Source organism: Lathyrus oleraceus, chromosome 5 (assembly GCF_024323335.1).
Source record: "Lathyrus oleraceus cultivar Zhongwan6 chromosome 5, CAAS_Psat_ZW6_1.0, whole genome shotgun sequence".
Classification (NCBI taxonomy): Eukaryota; Viridiplantae; Streptophyta; class Magnoliopsida; order Fabales; family Fabaceae; genus Lathyrus; species Lathyrus oleraceus.
Genome location: NC_066583.1, coordinates 631,198,794 through 631,220,185, shown reverse-complemented (window position 1 = coordinate 631,220,185; position 21,392 = coordinate 631,198,794). Strand labels below are relative to the sequence as shown.

Genomic DNA, 21,392 nt, shown 5'->3' with positions numbered 1-21,392 from the left:
CTGGATCACTTATCTTTTTGTCTGAAAAAGTGTCGGTGAATTGCTTGAAAAATGTTTGAAAAGAGAATTTAACTTTGTAATGATTCTTGTATGAATATATACAAAGTGGTTATCTCGTTTAGTTTTGAAAATTGTTTAAAAAAAATAGTTTAGAAATGTGTGAGGTGTAAAAGTATTTTAGGTTATGATCCAGTAATTGAGAGTTATACCTTCCTAAGGTCGTTATGGGCATTTCCTATCCTTATGAGGGTAAAACTGTCCTTACTATTGAGGAGTAAGTAATTTTTACCCTTTGGATGTTTAAGGGTCATCGTAGGGTCATCGATAGGTCATTGAAGGCAACAGTTGTAAGGATACCTTAGCATTCGAAGGGACGATCATCATTTAACCGTAGGCTACACCGAAGGGTCATCGAGGGACAAAATCGTATTTTCGAAGGCGACATCCGAGGGACCAGGATTTATTTTATGATGATTTAACCGAAGGGTCTTTGCTAAGTGTATCCCTACATTCGCGGGACATGACCGTAATACCGTAATATCATAAGGCAAAAGAGAGGTCCAAGATCACATATTTAAAGGCCACATTTTAAAGTTAATTAGGTGATTATGATGAATCTCCACATTACATTAAAAATGATACATTAAAAATAATACATTAAAATTAATACATTAAAATTAATTATTAAAATTAACACATTAAAATTAATTAAGCGATTTAGGGTGAGTCTCCACAAGGGTATCCCACAAATAAAGTGGAAGACCTAACGGCGGTTTTTTTTCTGGGACATATGAACCTTTGCAAAATTCAACAAACGGGTTAGCATACCAAATCAGGGTGCAATCGAGGATTACACCGCAAAAGAAATCACAACAGTAATAGGATCAAATAAACAATGCCTGGCCATGATAAAACATGAATGAAAAGTCATAACAGAAAAGCTGGCTACTGTCAGGTTCGCGCCTGCCTCGCCTAGCGAAGGCCTAGCGAATACTCGCTACATGCTCGCTTAGCGATGTGCTAGCGAGCGGCTGCGGGTTTTGAATTTCAGAATAGTATGACTTCAACCTGCAGCATGGTTTATGGCATCCAACACATAATTACATGGTTCAGCATTCACAATATTCAGGCACACTTAAATTCACATGCAAAACCTCAAATATGTTTATGAATTCAATTATAATATCACATGCAAGTTACGGACATAAAGCGGTATCACATGCAAATTAAGAAAATAAAGTGATAATAGTAGTGCAAACCTGTTTGCAATGGAGTGGTAATGCTGAATTGGCGAGCCGGATTGAGTTGGACGGAGGTAGCTTTGCGGTCGCCGGCTTTTCCTTCAGGGTTTTCCGACTGTGAGCGCTAGGGTTTGCTTGCTAGGGTTCTCCTTTTCCTTTTTCGTTCCCCCCCTTCATTACTGAAGTGCTGGTATTTATAATGCCATTTTTCATGACCTAATGGGCTCAGAACGAAGCCCGAAATTTTTTGTTGTCTGTCAGCCTCGCTAGGCGAGCTGGTAGCGAACGTTTGCTTCGCTAGGCGAGCTGGTAGCGAACGTTCGCTAGGCGAGCTGGTAGCGAACGTTCGCTAGGCGAGCTGGTAGCGAACGCGTAGCGAACAGACCAGTTTTGGGCCATTTTCTGGATCGGGCCGTTCGCGAGCTGGGCTTTTGTCCATTTGAGATCAGTGTCATAAAAATGATTCGGAATGCCTTAAAAAATGTCTTGAAATATTGATGGGCAAATTTTGGGGTATGACAGCTGCCCCTGTTCAATATTCTTGAACCGAGAGAGTAGAATGGTATGTGCCGTTCGTGGTCTGGAGGTGAAAGATTATTGAACACTAGAATGCCCCAAAAATTTGCTCTTGCTAATCACAGGTTAGTCTTGATGAAGATGGGCTTAAAGGTACCATCCAGGAAGTTTGATGATGAGAGCTTCAGATTGTGTCGTACTTTAGACGATATCTGAAGACATGGGTGTCATACCGGGTCGTACGTTAGACCATATAATGAGTCATCCATCATACTGTTGACTTCGCTGGGGAGTCTGAGTATGCTATATGCTGCTGGGGATAAGGGATCAGAATGGATCATACACTGGACCATATCTGAGTATCAGAGTGAGTTGTTCGTTAGGCAGATGACTTTGCCGAGGATGAAAAATCAGAATGGATCATACGCTAGATCGTCTCTGAGTTGAAGATCCAAATGGGTCTTATGATAGACTGTATTGGAGTTGCAGGATGAGCCGTCCATTAGGCTGAATATGATGATAAAAAAGGGGGTAGTCGTGCACTAGACTACACTTCAGAAATGTACCGTACACTAGGTAGCATCTGAGGAGACGAAGGTCAAATTGGGTCGTACATTAGACCGTATCTGAGCAGACTGAGCCGTCCATTAGGCTGAATCTGATGATAAAAGGGGTAGTCGTACACTAGACTACACTTCAGAAATGTACCGTACACTAGGTAGCATCTGAGGAGACGAAGGTCTAATTGGGTCGTACATTAGACCGTATCTGAGCAGACTGAGCCGTCCATTAGGCTGAATCTGATGATAAAAGGGGGTAGTCGTACACTAGACTACACTTCAGAAATGTACCGTACACTAGGTAGCATCTGAAGAGACGAAGGTCAAATTAGGTCGTACATTAGACCGTATCTGAGCAGACTGAGCCGTCCATTAGGCTGAATCTGATGATAAAAGGGGTAGTCGTACACTAGACTACACTTCAGAAATGTACCGTACACTAGGTAGCATCTGAGGAGACGAAGGTCTAATTGGGTCGTACATTAGAGCGTATCTGAGCAGACTGAGCCGTCCATTAGGCTGAATCTGATGATAAAAGGGGTAGTCGTACACTAGACTACACTTCAGAAATGTACCGTACACTAGGTAGCATCTGAGGAGACGAAGGTCTAATTGGGTCGCCCATTAGACCGTCTTGAAATAGTTGAAGGAATCATATGTTGGGCTGAATCAGAATGAACCGTATGTTAGGCTGTATCTGATGATATCTGTATATGTTGTATTTGCAATAAATGTCTGGGATGAGCTTAAAGATGCCATCGTTAGGAGGATATCGGAGTGTTGTCAGAATGAATGTTCCCATGAATGGTATCTGGAATACGTATCCGAACTTTTGTACCTAATTGATAAAGGTGTATGTCTGAATGAACCTTTTACTTTGACTATATCAGGAGGATAATTAACCTGCCCAGAAACGTTAGCTTCATGCTATGTCATGATGCATGAGATGTTTCGTGTTATGCCAAGAAATAAATGCGAATGTTGTATGCATGCGTATGCTGTGAAATGATGTAATGAATGAGTTATGCGTATGAGAAGTTCTGCTTGGAGACTCTACTGGGGAAAATAAATCCCCATCTACTGATTGGAGATACTTGTAATGATGACCCTTTCTCGGCAGGGGGTTGTTGATTTCGGTCTGATGGTGGAAATATTCAACAGAGCCTGGCTAGGGATGAAAGAGAGGATCAATCTGTCTGATGATATCGACTTCTTCTGGGAAATAGCTGGCTTTGCCCGGGGAATAATGCCAATTTCTCCTGAGAAAAAACAAGCTTGCTGGGGAGAATAAGATTGGTAGCTGTAAGACCCCAATTTTGGCCCTAAGATCCCTCATGGCCCATATCATATCACATCATGGCCTCAAGGATCATTGCATACCCTAGCTTCCCTCCTAGTGGGTGGGATGCCTTGTGAGTGTGATTCTTGATCACCAAGCATGTATAGCATTTGTGTGTCATTGCTTTTCATATGTTTACTAACCAAAAGTACAAAAATATTGTCATCTAATCATGTTGCTTGCAGATGAAGCTAGCTAGGCCAAAACAATCAAATCAGGCCTTGAGCAATAGATGGTGGCCATTCTTGAAGAATTTGGACACCATGATCATTCATAAAGAGTTCATATAACTTGTGGTATCATTTGGAACCAAGATCTCAATTGAAAGAGGCTTGGAATTCATCAGAACTTAGCCCAGTCAACCAAAAGTCAACAAAAGTCAACTGTGGTCAACTGTACATTTAATCAGTGATTTGATGATTGGAATTGGTTGAAAAGACCTCATTCATGTCTATATAAACTTCATTTGGCATTTCAAAGGCCAAGGTTGAAGGAATTGAGGTCAGACAGAAAGTTTCCCAAGATAGCAGGTGACTGGTAACTGAAGTTTCCAAAAATGGAAAGTTTTTGACCTCAAAAACAGAAGTCCAAGGAAGCTTCAAATGAAAAATTGTTCAACATGACAGATGTAGATCTTGTTCTCACCTTTCCAAAAAGTCCAAGAACTCAAAAATCCAATGTGTGGTTTGCAAGATATGATCAGATGAATTTCAAAAAAGACCCGTAATCAGGAGGGCATAACTACCACATGGTTTATCCAAATTGCAAGTTCTTTATATGCACAAACTCCATTTGACAAGTACTTTCATGGTGCATAATTGGATTTTTTCAAAAGTGCTCAATGCAAAAGGTCAAATTTCAACTGGACTGTTAAATGAACCAGGGGCAAAATCGTCCAACTTGTGAAATAATTGGAATTTTTGAGTGGGGATTTTTGCTACACTTCATAAATGACATTTGAAATTTGTTGGAATATTCACAACATGCCTAGGCCTTGTGGTTTGAGAATTGGGTTTGAAAATGAATTGGAAAAATGGACACATAAGCCATCACATGGTGAAATTGGAAAATATGAGGAATTTGAAAATAAGGCCAATACCATTAGCTTCCAAATGATTTTTGTGATTGGTTCCAAGTGACAATTTTCTGCTACATTGCTTCTAAAGAGAAAAGAGCTTAAAGTCCAAAATGCATTACATAAGCTATTTTACTCTAATCTCATTTTCTTCACTAATTGGGATTAAGGAGGGATTAAGAAATCCATATATATTGTTAATCTAACAGAATTTTAAACACTAATCATTGTTCACAAAATCATAACAGAAAATCTGAACAGAAATTCTCTCATTCTCCCATTTTTGCTCAAAAACTTTCATATCACTTTTTGATCAATTCACAAATTGCCACTGATTTAGTGTTAATTCTTGGCAAATCCATCATCCATATGCATTGTCGAATTGCTGTTTGCAGGTTTTGAGCGAAATTCGAGCAAGAAATCGCAGCTGCTACAAGGTGGCATTTCCATGGCAGTCAACGAATCTTCTTGTTCCGTGCATCCCTGAGCTGCAAGAACATCATCATTCGTCTCCTGGATCATCATACTCTACCTGTTTGAACGAAACGAAGCTCGAAACCTCACCGAGTCGCTACTGCACTCCAAGAAGAGGTTGGATTCCGATCTCGTAATCGCTTAAATTGTGTTAGGGATTTGGTAGAATGCTGTTTGTAGATTATGTATCAACCGGTAGATTGTGATTTCGCTGTAAGTTGAACGAGTTATTGCCGTTTAAACTTTGATACGCTAAACTGTTTTGGCTCGATCCTTGAAATATGTTTAGAATTAAGTTGTTTACTTGCTAGATTCATGTTCTGCGTTGCTAGACGGTTACAACGGTATATTATTTGCTTGATTTGGTTGAGAAACGGCCATAACCGAAGCCGGTGTTATCGAACCCGTAGAATGCATGCGAAGAAGATGCAGCTTTTCTGGAAATTTCTGCCGTGTAGATCTGCTTCCATCCGTTTTCATTTCTTTTTAGTGTTTCTGGATACCAGGACCAATCCGGTAGTGCCACATCACTTTAGCCATGCGCTGCGTTTCGGACTGTGGCTTAAGAATCGCAGCATCGCCATTTAGCTTCTAATTAATTAATGAAATCATCTTAAAATCCTAATAAATATGCAATAAATATTTAAATACTTCAAAATTCATATAATCTTCAATAATAATCCAAATAAATCAGAGTTTTTTTTGTTAATCTTTATTTTTTCTCTACTTTTTTATAAAAATCAAAAATAAAATGTTGCTTGGAAAAAAATGTAAATTGACCTAGAGATATCTTTAATGTATGCTATTTCCACATGATTTACCATTTTAATTATAGAGACTACATGCTTAAGCCAAATTAAATGAAAATTGAGATATTGGTTCTTGACATCCTTCTGGATTTTTTGACATAGGTTTCATAATTTTTGAGCCTATGGTTTATTATATGTGAATTATTGAATTTGGATGTGTAAAAATGCGACATAGTTTGATAGGCTATATTCCCCTAATTGTTTACCATGCTTCCCTCTGGCCAATGGCCTTGAATTTTTGCATGAAGCTTGTTTAATATGTTAACATCCCCTATGAATTTTTGTGGATTTTTACAATCCATTTTCGATTTGATTAGTATTTTTCCTTGCTGCCTAGCATGTTAGAGCTTCATTTGTGTAACCTTTTGTATATATGTTGCCATATTCTCATAATTAATCCAATGGACATGAAAATTGATAGGATAGTTCCTAATACATTAATGTAGCATTTGGCTTTGGTCCTACTAATTTATAATGCACCATTACTGTTTACCATTAGATTGAAGTGGGTGTATAATCGTAGGCTTCATTTGATGTTGTTTTTGCATGCCTTGTCATGTTTAATTAATTCCTATTGATCTACTAGTCCAAATGACTTGAAAATTAACATGTAGCTTGCTGAATGTCTTCTGGTTAGAACATAATTTTTGTGGATTTTTTGGTGCCATTTTGGCATTTATTTGAATGTGATCTTGCTGGTTGTTTGTATGAGACTCCACATTACATCTTTTGCCTTCCATGTTGCATAAATAGAAATAGGAGCATAGTTTGGATATGGGACCAATTGGGATCCCTTTGTTATTGAAATAGCTTGACTTTGATCATGAATTGGTTGCTGTTTTAAGATTTTTCCATCTTTTGGACCCTAGGCTAGTCCTAGTGGTCATGTTACTTACATTTGAAGTGAATTGTGCCTTTTCAGGTTAAGGAGTTAATGATTAAGGAACTTGCTCCACATTATGGATTGTGTTACTTGACATTTGTGGACTAAACTATTTGTTTTGTAGGATGTTTGGTTCATGTGAGCCTTGTGCTATGCACATCATTATTTGTATAATTGTACTTTATTAATTGATTCTTATGTTGTTATCTGTTTATGAATGGGATGCTGATTTTATTGGATTGTTTCCAGGTACCCTTTAGTCGCTCAGTTCTCTTAAGAACTTGTGTTGCTTTGCTTAAATAGCAACTTGCATTGAGGTATAGAACCTTCTTCTTCATGTAGTCTGGAGACCCGGTCTGTTATTTGGCCGGGCAAATTGTCTGAAGTCCTCCTTAAGAGGCATTGATTGTGATTGTTTATATTTGTCCCAAGCAGGAAAAGTCCTCATTTGAGGCAATTGGTGGAAGGTAGAGATAAGTAGCCTATCTCCCACTATTCAGTGAGTCTTCTCATTGCTCCCATTACATGGTTGTAGCATTGAGATCCAAACCCAAGATCTATCGAGTCTAATTGGGGAAAGAGTTCCATCTTTCTGAACTCCCCCACATTCTTATATTTACATGCTCTCTCGGACATGAGATAGAAGCAATGAGGCACACCCCTCATATCCTTTCATCTGCTTCACCTGAGCCCTTCAATGGCCAGGTTAAGAGCGACACTTACCTCTTACAGTGGACTTTCATAGTCAAACCCATTTGCTTGAGCCTCATGAATGGTTATAGCGTGTGCTACTTGAATTTATGTGATTGATTACTTGATTCATTTATACATGATTATTTGATGGCCATTGTGCATTTACTATCATTGATCGCTGTTGTGCATTTATCATCTTTGTTTGCCATTAGTGCATGATCATTTCTTTGTCCTTGTGACATTGATGTTTTCCCATTGAGGAACCAGTTATAAGTCCCTGTGAGTTGGCATCTGTTCCCATGACATGGAAGAGATAGAGTGTAAGACCTCATTGGTCACTCATATCTTCTTTGCTCTTTGTTTGAGCATTATTGTTGTATGTGAGGATTCATTGTAAGTCCCTGTGATGTGGCACTTGTTTTCCTAGGATCATACTGTGGAGGTTAACATAAGTCCAGATAGATTGGCAGTTGATTTCCCTGTTTTGTTTTTTTGTTTTATTCTGATGGAGATTAGTGTAAGTCCATAGAGTGGCTTCTGATATCCTTACTTGTTTTAGGAGACAGGTATAAGACCATTGAGTGGCCTCCAGTATCCGCTTTTATTTAATCTCATCTGTTACCATGTTCATATTATTGCTCATTTGTAGCCTATTCCTAAGGACCCACTTGAATCATCTTCTATATGATTTCAAGAGGTGGACCCTTCTAAGAAGTTTTACATCCACACCATTCCATTCATCCCATTGTGTCCTACCTCTTCACACATGCCTTTAAAAACTTGAAATAAGTGTTGTGCAAATATTCTCACCTCTCTCCAAATTAGAAACTTGGACCTTAAGTCCATGGTTTTCCAAACTTCATTTTTGTAAATACTTCATTTTGAATTGACTTTAATCATACTTTGACCTTTTTGTAAATAATCCAAATAACTTCACCCATTCAAATGATTTTGTGGCTTTGTCCATGTTTGTTAAGTTTTCATACATTAGCTATAGGTTTGATTTACCCTAGTTGGTTGATGTTAATCTCACCTATTTGTCCTTAGTAGATGAATTGTAAGCCTTCCTTGCTTATTATAGGGTTAACCCCTCTCTAGCAAGTTGAAGCTTTTCTCACATGGTGGACTAGTTGTTATATAAGGTTGAGTTTTCTCCCGTGGGTAACGTAAAACCTTAGTGCTATTGTTTTAAAATGAACTCACAAATGTTTTGGAAATCTTTTAGCCGAACTACGAGGTTTTGATCCTGTAAAGGTACGTAGGCAATGGTTATCCATCCAAACACAAAAATAATTAACATGTACATTCTTTCCTCATCATCCCACTCATGTTTGCACAATACTTATGTCATGACAAATAATAATTTTCAAACAACAAAGTGTGAAAAGGGCTCCCTAGGAGTACCTAGGACGCATTGGGTGCCTAACACCTTCCCATTGCGTAATTTACCCCTTACCCAGACTCTCTGATCTTTTTCATTAGTTTTCTACGTGTAAAACTTCTTAGGTTTTTGTTCGCTTTTTAACAAGTCCTTAGGATAAATAAAAGTGCGGTGGCGACTCTATATTCATTGTATACATTGCTTATGATTTAATCAATAGATCATATAGTAACGAATACACCGCTACAGAAAAGTGGCGACTCTGCTGGGGATCCACATCCTTGGTGGTATTGCCAACTTTTCACCTTTGTGTGATATATTATTATTGTTATTTGACATATTTTTGTACAATTTGGGATAACTGTATTGATTGTAATGTGTGAATTGCTTGATATACGAATGCTGTTTGCTTTGGTGATCTGTGAGATGAGTTCTATACCCGAACTCGAGTGCACTCTAGGATAGGAGAATGGCATAGTCTTGTTGACTGGTGTGGAGTAGTCCTTAGCCAGTTGACTTGCGAGTCCATTCACTTGGTGGAGGTCATGTTGGATTAATAATGTCACACAAGTCATTTGTGGTTAGGCATTATTCTTTCAATCATGTGCCTTAGAAGCCAAGGACCTTAGTTTACCAAACCCATCTTGGCCTATTTTTAGGACGTAGTGCGAAGGTCGTTCAGATGTAAGATCTGATGCGATTGTTACGCGATACTACACTCATAAGAGTTTCTCTTGAGAATATTTTTGGAATACGAGTATTCGTTCCTCCGATAATATTCGAAAGATGGAACGATGATTATGGGAACCTCTGGTAGAACATGTCTGGCAGGATTAAACCCTAGTACATTCCCTTTGGGTGGTTCTTAACCAAGACTCCATGCTCGTGACTCTCAGCAAACCCGTGATTCGTGGTTGAGTCGTTCAAACATCGTTAATATCAATGGATCCCGGATCAGGTGTAAAACCTAAAATCCACCAAAGCGGTTGGTTGATATTAAGGATGTTTGAGCCGGTTCATGTACCGTTAATATCAATGGAACTTGGGTGTCGATAAGGTGAAAAACCTAAATCCACCAAAATGGATGATTGATATTAGGGATACAATGAGCTTTCCCATGACCTTTGTTTGGTGTGCTTTGCTTGATCCTTGAGTGTGATTGTTGCATTCATACATTCATACATTCATCCGCATCCATATCATCAGATAAAAAGAAAATTTTCAAGGAACTCAAAGGAGTTTAGTTGCAAAAATTTTCAAAACATGAAAAAACCGGGAAAATTTTTTCACCTGATATATCTGATGAGATATTCTCATATATGATCAAAAGGCTAAATATTTCGAAGTTTGCAAATAAAACCTTCAAGTTCCTTTGATATAAAAAACAAGCATATGCACAAACACTTCATGCATCATTTGCATAAGCGGGTGTTTTGTTCCGGTCTCCCGTCCTGTGGTCTGACCCTGCGATCTTCATTTATTTTGGAGACGCACCTCGCCGGTATTATACCAGAGCCGATTCTTCGAGATTGATGGATCATCCGGAGCAAGAGAATGGTGAATTCAGAGAGATATTTGTCAGACTAAGTGTTGTTGATGGATTTATTCCTGTTGCTGGTTTGGGGAAGATGTTTGAGCTTGAAGACAACAGATCCCGGGCTGGCATTGGCTACTGTTCTGGGGCATTCAATGAGCAAGGTTTGTTCACGAGTGGAGGATTCATCCATGACGATCAGCCTGTTGAAGAGGAAGTTGCTGCTATCATTGAAGAAGATGCAGAGGATATGAGCAATTTTGTTATTCCTGGTGGTGTCTGCCACAATTGGGTCGCTGTGGATGTTCCTACAGTTATCCATAGATCAGAGTAATAATGCTCACTTTGTTTAAAACCCTTCTCCCATGCCAAAAGGAGAAGTGATGACATTATTGGCAACATTTAAATACAATGATGTTTTCATTCAATTAATGCATTGTTAAACATTTGTTTTTCCATTTGTTTTCACTTTTGGCTTTTGCATGAAATCAGTGATCACAAAAAACCTGAAAGACAAAAACAGCTTTTTCATCTGCATAAATGATTTGCTTGTTTAAATTCTAAAGTTTTTCATTATCCAGAATCATTATGCAGGGATTTCTAAACCCATTGAACATAATGATCCAACGCCATCTCCCAAATTTGAATTCCTTGTATTCGAGGCAGAGGAAGATGATGTTGAAGGGGATTCCTGATGAGAGTACCCGCCTTCTTGAGCACGAAAGAAGCTTATTCAGCTGCGTCTCAAGAACCCAGCAACAGTCAAACTGGGGCATTACAAATGTAATGTAAAAAAAAATGAATGATGAAAAAAAGGAAAAGAGGGTGAAAGAAGATGAAAAATTCAAAAGTCAGCAAAATTTTTTCAAGATTTCTTCAAAAGAAAAAAGAAAAATTATACCCTCAAGTCCCTAGTTGACTGATGCTGAATGGGTTCAGAGTCGTTATGACCAACTGAATTTGATTGAAGAGAAGAGATTAACTGCCATGTGTCATGGTCAGTTATATCAGCAGAGAATGAAGAAAGCATTCGATAAGAAGGTCAAGCCTCGTGTGTTCAGAGAAGGTGACCTTGTGCTCAAGAAAGTTTTGTCTTTCGTACCCGATTCCAGGGGCAAGTGGACTCCAAACTACGAGGGTCCATATGTTGTTAAGAGAGCCTTTTCAGGCGGTGCTTTGATGCTTACGACAATGGATGGGGAGGATTTCACCCGTCCTGTGAATTCAGATGCAGTTAAGAGATACTTTGCCTAAAAGAAAAAAAAAGTATATGCAAATGAAAAAACAGAATATCTCGCTAAGTTGAAAACCCGAAAGGGCGGCTTAGGCAAAAATGAGCGTCTCGGTGGAAAACCTGCAAGGGTAATCCAGGCAAAAGTTAGAGACTTGATAAAAAAAGCATGTTTGCATCCCGCTAGATTGAGTACCTCACCCTGGGGCAATCTAGGCAAAAATTAGGGATCAGGCAAGTAACTGCATCCTGACAAGACTTTCTGTTTCATCAGCTGTCTTTTCGTCAGAGGTTCTCGATTCGTTGTCAACCGAAGCTTCGAATACATCGAGATTCAAATTGGTAGAGAAAGGGTCATTATGTTCAATGTAGCCCTCTTCCAATATATATCACTGATTTCAAATTTGTACAGATCTATGGAGTCTTGCCATTTGCAGACTACCATTCCATCAAATAAAATTGAGCTTTTATCCAATTATTTGCACTCTTATTTGTTTCAATTCAACAAATGTTCTGCATGTTTTAATTGATAAAAATATCATTGTTTTAAAAAAAAAAAATTTTCAAAGATTATTGTTTTAAACAAAGTGAACATTCACAATGATAAAAGGATACTCAAAGAATTTCCCCAGTGCTCTCCCAAGGGTGGCATGGTTTCCAACAGGTAAGACATTGTTCATACTCCTGGTTTGGTTTGTATCCTTCTTCTCCAGATTTGGTTGTTGGGGTTGTTCCCCAAGCAGAGATTTGGTTGTTGGGGTTGTTCCCTAAGCAGAGCTTCTGTGGATTTTGACTCCCCGAAGCAGAGTGGTGTACTGAAGACTCAGTCTGTTCTCCAGCAGTAGCCTCTCCCCGGCTTGATTGCTCAGGTGTTCAGAGAACTTGTGGTTAGTGGGTTGATATCCCCGTGTCCCGTATTTCTCCCCAAGTGAGTTGCCAGCATAATTGCAAGTCGAGTTGTTGGTGGGGTTATTCCCCAAGCAGAGTGTTGTTGAAGACTCAGTTTTCTCCAACAGCAGTTTTCCCCAGCATGGATGCTTTCTTTGTGGAGGATTCGACAGTTGATGGTTTGCCACCTTGGTGCCCCATCACTTTCTCCAGTGGGTCGCTATCCCCAGACTTTATTTGTCTCCTTGGCACAGTAGAGCTGTTATTGATATCCCCATTGCAGTCGCGAGCAGAGTTGTTGTCACCCTCCCCAGCGCAGTTGCCAGCGGATTTGTCTGTTTTCTCAGCACGGTCGCTTTCCTTTTGGAAGACTCGGTAAGTCAGTGGTTTGATACCCGGTACTTTACCTTTTCCCCGGCGAAGTCGTCAGTGGAGTTGTTTACTTTCTCTCTATCAGAATGGTTGTTATCCTCAGCAGAGCAGGATTTATTTTCCTATTCAGTGGTTGATTGGGTTGATATCCCCGTATTTTCATCCATCTTTCTCCAGCATTTGTCTGCAGAGCGGTTGTTGTGGCAGTATTGCCTGTTGAACCTCTTTCAATCCCCGGTATGGTCGGTCGATAGCTCCGTCATCCAGAGATTGGATTGGTTTCCTGATTACTCTTCGATCCTCAGTAGAGCGGATTTTATTGTAGAGTTTACTGATGTGATCCATCAGATGTGTGTTCGCCCCGAGTAGAGTGGTTTGTTGCAGAATCTACTTGTTTGGCGCTTTCCTTCCTCAGTGGGTTGTTCCCCAAGAGAATAGCTAACAGTATCCCCAGTAGAGTTGCTTGTGCAGCCAGACTCTATCCAGGTGACCTTTGCTCCCTCAGTGGGTTGTTCCCCAATGGAGCTGTGTTGGATCCGTTTCCATAGCAGTGCTTGCTAGGATCCCCTGCAGGACTTTGATTTTCTCTTGTTCCCCGACAGATTCGTCTTGGTGGCCGTTTTGCCCGTTGTGACTTTCTGTGCCCTAGTTGGGATGATCGCTGATCCATTGCCCAGAGATTTGGTATTCTCCAGATATCCCTGATTCTTTTGCTTCTGCTTTCCAGCAGTACCCGCAGATCTTTGCTTTATAACATATAGATCTCCAGCAGAATTGGCTTTCCAGTTGGTTTTCCCTTGGAAGTATAATACCGGACGTTTGATTCCTGGACCTGTTGTGTTAGAAATGTCTGTTTTGTCAGCATTCATCAAACATAAATCACGCATATTCATGCATACTCATAAAACATTCAGATATTCATGTTGCATTTTTGCCATATATCCTTTGTTTATTATTCCCTGCTATGGTGATATAGATCTTTATAGATCTTCCTAAGCAGATGTCGGGTGTTAAATCTCTCCATGTAGAGTCAGCCCCATAAGCAGAAAGTGTCTGTCTTTCCTTCTGCAGTTCCCCACTGAGATATACCCTCGTGGATGATGGTTTCTTCCGTTTCCTCCCAACACATATATTGGGATGGAGGTTCCTATTTGAGTTATATCCTCATTAGGACGTGTCTTGATTCAGTCTGTCTTTTCGGATCTTTCCTGAATTGACATTTGTCGTCTGTTCCTTGTGCTTCCCTGTGGTGATTTCTATCCCCAGCGGAGTTTCGGGCCTCTACCCTTATACCGGTAGTTGTAAGTCCTATTGTTCCTTGTCCTCTTGGCGGAATTTGTGGTTATATACCTTTCATTCCTCCGCAAGAGTCGATTTTGGCCTCTACCCTTATACCGGTAGTTGTAAGTCCTATTTTCCTGGCTTCTTGGCAGAACTTGTGGTTATATACCTTTTAGTCCCCAGCCAGAGTTGTTGGTTTTCTACCTGATAGTCGGTAGTCGTAAATCCTATTTTCTTACTCTCCAACAGAGCTTGCGGTCTGTTATAAACCTCGTTTTTGGTTTCTCGTGCGGATTCGTGATTTATTCTATCCCCACGAAGAGTTTTTGGCTTTCTACCCCGTATTCTGTAGATGTAAACCCTAATTTGTGGTTATTCCCACCAAGGTATGGCCACTGCCCTCATACCGGTAGTCGTAAGCCCTATCTCTTTTCCCATAGCAGCGGTAACCTTTGTGGTTCGGTCTGGTTGATGGTGGATTTTCTGTTGTCGTGATTTTATCCCAAACAGAGTTTTGTTCCCTGTGGTGATTTGTATCCCCAGTGGAGTTTGTGGTCTTCTACCCCGTATTCGGTAGTTGTAAATCCTTTGTCGCTGTGATTTGTCTCTCCAGCGGAGTTGTATCTTATGACACATGCGGATAATTGCCGGTTGCTAGCAATTTTATCCTCAGCTGAGTCTTTGGTTTCTTACCCAGTAGTCGGTATTGTTAAACCCCTTGTTTTCTCAGCCAGATTTTTGGTCTTCTGCCCCACGTTCGGTAGATATAAACCCTAATTTCTCTCTTTGTGGTTATCTTCATTCAATATTCGATGCTGATATTCCCCTGCTTTTGGGTAGTTGCTCTTGAGTAAGCACTTGTATTCCCAGCAGTCTCCTGGATCATTGCCGGATGCTCGCAATGTTATCCTTTTGAAGTCGCCAGTGGGTCTTTTCACCGTTTGCTAGTGATTTGTTCCCTGGATCGTTGATTATATATCAATGCATCCCCAGCTCTTGCGGATAATTGCCGGATGCTTGCAATTTATCCCCAGTGAATCTTTCATTTACCCTTTTGTTGGTAATGTTGTTACTCCCTTTGATCGGTCATCATTATATGCCTGTTTGGTATCCCGATGCTTTTCTTTTCGGTCGATTTATCCTTTATTAACCCTTATACCGGTTGTGGATAATCTTCCGTGCGAGTGTATTATTCACGGTCTGCCGGTAATGGATAATATATCTCATGCACTCTTCAGTCGAAGCCTTTTGTGTTTCCCTGGTCGAGTAAGATTCGTTATTTCCCTTTGCGGAGTCGAATATTCTTGTTGTTGGATAATTGCCGGATGCTTGCAATTTATCCCTTTGAGTTGTCTTTCGTTTACCCGGATGCTTGGTATCGATTGTCCCTCTTTTTGGTTAGTCACCTATTATATACTTCGGTATCTCTGGTGTCTTTTCCTTTCGAGCATATTATTCACGGTCTGCCGGTAATGAATAATATGTCTCATGCGCTCTTTAGTTGGAGTCCTTTGTTGATTTTCCCCAACTGAGCAAGATTCGTATTCTTTGTAGAATCGAATATTCATCCTTTAACCTGTTTATGTTCCGGATGTGTGTTTTGGCATATATACCAATTCACGTTTTCGGTAGATCACCTATTATATACTCCGGTATCTCTGGTGTTTCTTACCAAGCGAGTTTATTATCTACGTTCTGACGGTAATAGATAATATGTCTCATGCGAGTATCTTATCCACGGTCTGCCGGTAATGGATATTATATCTCATGCACTCTTTGGGTTTGTGTCCCCAGTTGAGTAAGTTTCGTTTTCCCGTTGTGGATTCGAATGTTCCATCCTGTAAATTGTTTTGCTTTTTCAAGCCCTCCTTTCGGATGATGAGTGTCTTGGCATATATACCAATTCACGTTCTGTCGGTCACCTATTATATACCTCGGTATCCCTGGTGTTCCTTTCTGTCTACTCCCTATTATGACCTTGGTCCCCTGTGGAGTCAGATTTTCCTGAGTTTTGTACCCTGTGTTGGTCTTTCTCAGATGTTGGTTGATTGATATCTCTCACCCTTATACCGGTCTTAGATATTCATTCTTCCTGAGTTTGTTACCCTTATACCGGTAACACCTCATTCCTGTTGCTTTTCCCAGGAGAGTCTCTTTGTTAGACATTCCCCTGCGGAGTTCCTTCGGTGATTTTTACCCTTTGCTATATGGGTGTTTATTCCCCAATATATGCATTTTCCCGGCAGGGAGGTTCTATGTGAATCTTTTCCTGGTCCGAGTCCGGATTTTTATCCGAGGTATCCTTTATGGATAATTTGAGTCAGCTTGTGCCTTTCCAATGGATTTATTTTCCTTTGGAATTTCTTTATTCCCCGGTGTGAGTCCTTTGCTTCCCCAGCAAGTTCTCCAGTCCGATATCTGTTATCCCCACTCGGAGTCGTGTCTAGTTCACGCTGTGTCAGTTCTGTCATTACCTAATCAAAGTCGTGTCCTGCTCACGCATTCTTTTTCTTACTATCCCCTAATAGAGTCCCAATAAGAGTCTTATTAGAGTCTCTGTTCCTGGTGAGTGTATTACTCCGACGGATCGTCTTTTTTTCTGTGTGAACAATATATTCCCCACAGAATTTGCTTTTTGCATGCATACATCTGCATCATGAGGTCTCTTAGGGACCAAAATTCGTCTCATTACTATTATTTAAGCCCATTCTACCGCGTCGAGATGAAGATTTCTAAACTTCACTTCTCCGGATAGAATGACCTTAAATAGGGGCATCTGTAAGACCCCAATTTTGGCCCTAAGATCCCTCATGGCCCATATCATATCACATCATGGCCTCAAGGATCATTGCATACCCTAGCTTCCCTCCTAGTGGGTGGGATGCCTTGTGAGTGTGATTCTTGATCACCAAGCATGTATAGCATTTGTGTGTCATTGCTTTTCATATGTTTACTAACCAAAAGTACAAAAATATTGTCATCTAATCATGTTGCTTGCAGATGAAGCTAGCTAGGCCAAAACAATCAAATCAGGCCTTGAGCAATAGATGGTGGCCATTCTTGAAGAATTTGGACACCATGATCATTCATAAAGAGTTCATATAACTTGTGGTATCATTTGGAACCAAGATCTCAATTGAAAGAGGCTTGGAATTCATCAGAACTTAGCCCAGTCAACCAAAAGTCAACAAAAGTCAACTGTGGTCAACTGTACATTTAATCAGTGATTTGATGATTGGAATTGGTTGAAAAGACCTCATTCATGTCTATATAAACTTCATTTGGCATTTCAAAGGCCAAGGTTGAAGGAATTGAGGTCAGACAGAAAGTTTCCCAAGATAGCAGGTGACTGGTAACTGAAGTTTCCAAAAATGGAAAGTTTTTGACCTCAAAAACAGAAGTCCAAGGAAGCTTCAAATGAAAAATTGTTCAACATGACAGATGTAGATCTTGTTCTCACCTTTCCAAAAAGTCCAAGAACTCAAAAATCCAATGTGTGGTTTGCAAGATATGATCAGATGAATTTCAAAAAAGACCCGTAATCAGGAGGGCATAACTACCACATGGTTTATCCAAATTGCAAGTTCTTTATATGCACAAACTCCATTTGACAAGTACTTTCATGGTGCATAATTGGATTTTTTCAAAAGTGCTCAATGCAAAAGGTCAAATTTCAACTGGACTGTTAAATGAACCAGGGGCAAAATCGTCCAACTTGTGAAATAATTGGAATTTTTGAGTGGGGATTTTTGCTACACTTCATAAATGGCATTTGAAATTTGTTGGAATATTCACAACATGCCTAGGCCTTGTGGTTTGAGAATTGGGTTTGAAAATGAATTGGAAAAATGGACACATAAGCCATCACATGGTGAAATTGGAAAATATGGGGAATTTGAAAATAAGGCCAATACCATTAGCTTCCAAATGATTTTTGTGATTGGTTCCAAGTGACAATTTTCTGCTACATTACTTCTAAAGAGAAAAGAGCTTAAAGTCCAAAATGCATTACATAAGCTATTTTACTCTAATCTCATTTTCTTCACTAATTGGGATTAAGGAGGGATTAAGAAATCCATATATATTGTTAATCTAACAGAATTTTAAACACTAATCATTGTTCACAAAATCATAACAGAAAATCTGAACAGAAATTCTCTCATTCTCCCATTTTTGCTCAAAAACTTTCATATCACTTTTTGATCAATTCACAAATTGCCACTGATTTAGTGTTAATTCTTGGCAAATCCATCATCCATATGCATTGTCGAATTGCTGTTTGCAGGTTTTGAGCGAAATTCGAGCAAGAAATCGCAGCTGCTACAAGGTGGCATTTCCATGGCAGTCAACGAATCTTCTTGTTCCGTGCATCCCTGAGCTGCAAGAACATCATCATTCGTCTCCTGGATCATCATACTCTACCTGTTTGAACGAAACGAAGCTCGAAACCTCACCGAGTCGCTACTGCACTCCAAGAAGAGGTTGGATTCCGATCTCGTAATCGCTTAAATTGTGTTAGGGATTTGGTAGAATGCTGTTTGTAGATTATGTATCAACCGGTAGATTGTGATTTCGCTGTAAGTTGAACGAGTTATTGCCGTTTAAACTTTGATACGCTAAACTGTTTTGGCTCGATCCTTGAAATATGTTTAGAATTAAGTTGTTTACTTGCTAGATTCATGTTCTGCGTTGCTAGACGGTTACAACGGTATATTATTTGCTTGATTTGGTTGAGAAACGGCCATAACCGAAGCCGGTGTTATCGAACCCGTAGAATGCATGCGAAGAAGATGCAGCTTTTCTGGAAATTTCTGCCGTGTAGATCTGCTTCCATCCGTTTTCATTTCTTTTTAGTGTTTTTGGATCGCCAGGACCAATCCGGTAGTGCCACATCACTTTAGCCATGCGCTGCGTTTCGGACTGTGGCTTAAGAATCGCAGCATCGCCATTTAGCTTCTAATTAATTAATGAAATCATCTTAAAATCCTAATAAATATGCAATAAATATTTAAATACTTCAAAATTCATATAATCTTCAATAATAATCCAAATAAATCAGAGTTTTTTTTGTTAATCTTTATTTTTTCTCTACTTTTTTATAAAAATCAAAAATAAAATGTTGCTTGGAAAAAAATGTAAATTGACCTAGAGATATCTTTAATGTATGCTATTTCCACATGATTTACCATTTTAATTATAGAGACTACATGCTTAAGCCAAATTAAATGAAAATTGAGATATTGGTTCTTGACATCCTTCTGGATTTTTTGACATAGGTTTCATAATTTTTGAGCCTATGGTTTATTATATGTGAATTATTGAATTTGGATGTGTAAAAATGCGACATAGTTTGATAGGCTATATTCCCCTAATTGTTTACCATGCTTCCCTCTGGCCAATGGCCTTGAATTTTTGCATGAAGCTTGTTTAATATGTTAACATCCCCTATGAATTTTTGTGGATTTTTACAATCCATTTTCGATTTGATTAGTATTTTTCCTTGCTGCCTAGCATGTTAGAGCTTCATTTGTGTAACCTTTTGTATATATGTTGCCATATTCTCATAATTAATCCAATGGACATGAAAATTGATAGGATAGTTCCTAATACATTAATGTAGCATTTGGCTTTGGTCCTACTAATTTATAATGCACCATTACTGTTTACCATTAGATTGAAGTGGGTGTATAATCGTAGGCTTCATTTGATGTTGTTTTTGCATGCCTTGTCATGTTTAATTAATTCCTATTGATCTACTAGTCCAAATGACTTGAAAATTAACATGTGGCTTGCTGAATGTCTTCTGGTTAGAACATAATTTTTGTGGATTTTTTGGTGCCATTTTGGCATTTATTTGAATGTGATCTTGCTGGTTGTTTGTATGAGACTCCACATTACATCTTTTGCCTTCCATGTTGCATAAATAGAAATAGGAGCATAGTTTGGATATGGGACCAATTGGGATCCCTTTGTTATTGAAATAGCTTGACTTTGATCATGAATTGGTTGCTGTTTTAAGATTTTTCCATCTTTTGGACCCTAGGCTAGTCCTAGTGGTCATGTTACTTACATTTGAAGTGAATTGTGCCTTTTCAGGTTAAGGAGTTAATGATTAAGGAACTTGCTCCACATTATGGATTGTGTTACTTGACATTTGTGGACTAAACTATTTGTTTTGTAGGATGTTTGGTTCATGTGAGCCTTGTGCTATGCACATCATTATTTGTATAATTGTACTTTATTAATTGATTCTTATGTTGTTATCTGTTTATGAATGGGATGCTGATTTTATTGGATTGTTTCCAGGTACCCTTTAGTCGCTCAGTTCTCTTAAGAACTTGTGTTGCTTTGCTTAAATAGCAACTTGCATTGAGGTATAGAACCTTCTTCTTCATGTAGTCTGGAGACCCGGTCTGTTATTTGGCCGGGCAAATTGTCTGAAGTCCTCCTTAAGAGGCATTGATTGTGATTGTTTATATTTGTCCCAAGCAGGAAAAGTCCTCATTTGAGGCAATTGGTGGAAGGTAGAGATAAGTAGCCTATCTCCCACTATTCAGTGAGTCTTCTCATTGCTCCCATTACATGGTTGTAGCATTGAGATCCAAACCCAAGATCTATCGAGTCTAATTGGGGAAAGAGTTCCATCTTTCTGAACTCCCCCACATTCTTATATTTACATGCTCTCTCGGACATGAGATAGAAGCAATGAGGCACACCCCTCATATCCTTTCATCTGCTTCACCTGAGCCCTTCAATGGCCAGGTTAAGAGCGACACTTACCTCTTACAGTGGACTTTCATAGTCAAACCCATTTGCTTGAGCCTCATGAATGGTTATAGCGTGTGCTACTTGAATTTATGTGATTGATTACTTGATTCATTTATACATGATTATTTGATGGCCATTGTGCATTTACTATCATTGATCGCTGTTGTGCATTTATCATCTTTGTTTGCCATTAGTGCATGATCATTTCTTTGTCCTTGTGACATTGATGTTTTCCCATTGAGGAACCAGTTATAAGTCCCTGTGAGTTGGCATCTGTTCCCATGACATGGAAGAGATAGAGTGTAAGACCTCATTGGTCACTCATATCTTCTTTGCTCTTTGTTTGA

The 21,392-nt window shown here is 39.3% G+C and overlaps 1 long non-coding RNA gene across 1 annotated transcript; it reads left to right on the top strand.

Moving 5' to 3' along the window:
* Positions 1 to 4,660: 4,660 nt before the first annotated feature.
* LOC127087371 (uncharacterized) lies at positions 4,661 to 18,951 on the top strand. The gene is made up of 2 exons (XR_007789936.1): positions 4,661 to 5,322; positions 7,147 to 18,951. It is a non-coding gene; the product is annotated as an uncharacterized LOC127087371 (long non-coding RNA).
* The last annotated feature ends 2,441 nt before the right edge of the window (positions 18,952 to 21,392 follow it).